Consider the following 3,514-nt stretch of genomic DNA (forward strand, 5'->3'; position numbering starts at 1 on the left):
GTGTCGTTCGCGAACACAATGGCTCTATGAACCGGTTCTTTAAAGTGAACAACAGGAGCCAAAACACACCAAATGTATTAAAAAATATATCTAAATTGGTTCTGTATACTTTTTTGAATCGAGGAAAATGATAAAAAAAAAGTATAAAAAAATCTAGTCTAATATATTTATGATTTTTGACTAGAAGGATAAAAATCATACTTTCTTGTAGAATGATGACATAAAACTTTTTTTATTTTTTTAAATAAAGTGCACCTTTAAAAAAATTAATATATACATTTTATGTTGAAGATATATTGCTTCAAAAAAATATCCATATAACCCTAAAAGTCCGAGCTATACCATATATTTAAATCTCAAGGTTTTGTAGTATTTGAATTTTGTGTTGGTAAGACGATTATAATTACATCATTCAATGTCTATCTTATCGACTATCAGATGTTAACTCTTCCCTTACCATTGCTCTGGGACATACATTAGTGTACTTGTATTTACACACATGATTCAAATCTAAAGTATTGTCCCTAGAATAATAAAAAATATTATTTGTGTAATGATAAGATAACAGTAGCAGGCAATATCTCTTAAATATTCATATATTGTTAACTTTGTGAATTTACTTGAAATTAGGAGAGGAAAGTTTCATCAGATCGAGCGTTCTTATGAAAGGTAAGAAGAAGTCACTTGTTCCAACTTTAAATACTCCTTTGTCGTAATATTTTAGGAATTGTCATTCTTATTCATTCTAGGAGAGAGAGGAATTAAGATAAGTAATTAATTATAATGGGACCTAAATATATTTTTAATTTCGTTTCTTTCTGAGGATGCTCAAATTTTCATATTATGTGGTAATATATTATTTCATTACGTTCTTGTTTGGAGGAGATTTAGAAGATTTCAGCTCATAAGTATATTTTAGAGACTGCAAGTCCAGTCTTTGAGAGAATGTTTAAGGGAGACTTTAAGGAGTCAAACAAGGAGCACATGGAGATTGAGCATCTGGATGTGATTCTTTTTGCATCCAAGGTTGTGTAAAAATGTGTTTGCACCGATGAAACTGACTTTAGCGAATTTACGAGTAAGTATCTCCACTGAGGTATTATGTAGTTAATTAATTGAGAACTACTGTTTCTAAAGAATAATGTTTTTCATGAACGAGGAAGAATGTATCATAGATATCACCCCAGAAATATGCTGACTCACATCAAGATTCAAAATTAACCTGAATAAACATCTCGTAAACTAAGTAAAATCTGAAAATGAATTTAATACATTTTTTTAGTCAGAAAAATCATATTTTATTTACAGAGTATAGTAGAAGAGAAATTATAGTATCATGACATCTGTGTAAATCCATTTTAACATATCCTTGAATGCAAAAAGAATCACATCCAGATTCTCAATCTCCATGTGCTCCATTTGTTTGACTCATTAAAGTCTCCCTTAAACATTTTCTCTAACACTGGACTTACAGACTCCAAAATATATTTATTGGCAGACATCTTCTAAATCTCCTTCAACCAAGAATGTAACGTAAAAATATATTACAGGTATCACCAAAACTAAGTTGGAATAATGAATTCAATTCTATATTTTAAAATCGTATGCTAATGTCGATTATATTTGCAAAACTTGGGTGACCTAGGTGTCGTAGGTCTCTTTTTGTTTGCTAAATAGGTGAAATAAAGGAGCTAGATACCTACGTAGACTTTAATTTTGACAACAGAGGATTTCTGTGGAGGTATGTACTATTAGAACAAAATGTTTTTCATTTAATGTATAATCATTATTTCCAAATATTTTTCCTTGGCTAGAAGTATGAAATCAATGCCTATGTCAAAGACAGCAATCCACTAGGAAATAACTGAAAATTCCGAATGGCGTTCAACTTTGTTTGTACTTGAATAAGTATATTATATTGTATATATAAATAAAATTGAATAATGGAGAAATACAGCTGAAACTGAAGATTCGTAAATATCATTATTCTCAGTTCTACTTAATTAGTCTAACAACCTCAATTTGAATATATAAGTAAAAATCCGTTTTAGGTTTTACATACCTATATCCGCCTATTACCAAATTATTTCACTTTTATTGTAATTATGATGTTAAGGATCAAGCTTTTTCTGTTCCAGAACCATCTTCGATTAAATCGTGTTTCCTCCTCAATTATGATCCCACAATAATATTAAAAACTTTTTAAGAGTTAAAGATACTGAAAGATGTGTCTCGAGTAAAACTTATCCTTTAGTCCTATATAAGGTTCGTGAAGCTCAAGAAAAAACAAAAAAAAAACATACAAAATCCTCGGCTCTTTTGTCTAATAGGGATTATTTGCAGGGGCGTCCTAGGGGATGGGTTGGAGGGACTGTACCCCCCTCCCAAATAGCCAAATTTCCAAAAAAACAATTCTTCATTTTTTTTCCAAAAAATTTAATTTTCTGTCAATAGCTATGGATTTTTTTGTATGTAAAAAGAATATAATTTACTTATCGAACTTTTTTATTAACAACTCTAGATTTTTGAAATTTGTTTCCTAAAATATATTTTTTTGTGAACAGCTGTGGATTTTGATTTTTCTTTCAAAAATTATTATTTTTGAAATTTTTGTGAATAACTATGGATTTTCGAAATTTAAAAAAAAATCCAAAAACACAAGCCTTTACCTTTTTGAAGAAAATGCATGATTCAATAAATGTAACGACGTGTTGGGAGGGTACTCATAAAAAACCAAGAGTAGCACTGAGGTTTTCTTGAGGAGTTACCTTTGGATTAATAAAGGAAAATGTATATGTTCGTCTACACCTAATAACTCCGGGCAATGCTGGGTACTACCGCTAGTTGATAATAAATTATTTACTTTGCATTCTTTAGAAGCAAAAATGAAAAGAAAGATTCCTTTAAAAGAAGACCCATTTTCAATATAAGTAGATATTTCAATTCTGAAACCCGGGGCGTCCGCAGGGGGATGGCTTAGAGGGGGAAAAAAATATCCCAAAAAATTAATTCTTTAAATTAAAAAAAAAAAAAAATATTTTTCTGTGAATAGCTATGGATTTTTAAAAATATTGGTCACCAGCTGTGGATTTTTAATTTTTTTTTTAACATTTTATATATGGATTTTTTTCCCAAAATTTAATTTTGCAACTTTTTTGTCAATAGCTATGGATCTTCGAAAAAAAATCAATAAATTTAACATTTAACATGTAATTTTGGATTTTTCCCCCAAAAATATAATTTTTGTAATTTTTATAAATAGCTGATAATGAATTTTCGGAATTTTTTTGAAAAAAAAAAAATCCAAACACCAAGCCCTCCCAAAAATATAATACTGCGAACGCTCCTGGAAACATATTTCATTTTGAACCCTACCTCAAAATCAATTATTTCTATTATTTACCTATTCAATTAGATTATAGTATTAATAAAATATTTGTGCTTAAATGACATTTAAATTACTTTAAAAAATATATATGTACTGTTACTACTTTTATTTTGGTTTTGTTAATTC

At 28.9% G+C, this 3,514-nt stretch overlaps 2 long non-coding RNA genes across 6 annotated transcripts; both read left to right on the forward strand.

Moving 5' to 3' along the window:
* Nucleotides 1–457: 457 nt before the first annotated feature.
* On the forward strand, nt 458–1,167 carry LOC121125185 (uncharacterized). 2 transcript variants are annotated; one of them, XR_005866570.2, is made up of 3 exons: nt 547–669; nt 725–1,078; nt 1,138–1,167. It is a non-coding gene; the product is annotated as an uncharacterized lncRNA (long non-coding RNA). The 2 variants fall into 2 exon arrangements; XR_005866565.2 differs by lacking the exon at nt 1,138–1,167 and having other exon boundaries at nt 458–669; nt 725–836.
* Nucleotides 1,166–1,968, forward strand: LOC139906486 (uncharacterized). Of its 4 annotated transcripts, none has more exons than XR_011782042.1 (3): nt 1,166–1,246; nt 1,287–1,741; nt 1,815–1,968. It is a non-coding gene; the product is annotated as an uncharacterized lncRNA (long non-coding RNA). The 4 variants fall into 4 exon arrangements; XR_011782041.1 differs by having other exon boundaries at nt 1,309–1,741; XR_011782043.1 differs by having other exon boundaries at nt 1,220–1,246; nt 1,283–1,741.
* The last annotated feature ends 1,546 nt before the right edge of the window (nt 1,969–3,514 follow it).

Source organism: Lepeophtheirus salmonis, chromosome 1 (assembly GCF_016086655.4).
Source record: "Lepeophtheirus salmonis chromosome 1, UVic_Lsal_1.4, whole genome shotgun sequence".
NCBI lineage: Eukaryota > Metazoa > Arthropoda > Copepoda > Siphonostomatoida > Caligidae > Lepeophtheirus > Lepeophtheirus salmonis.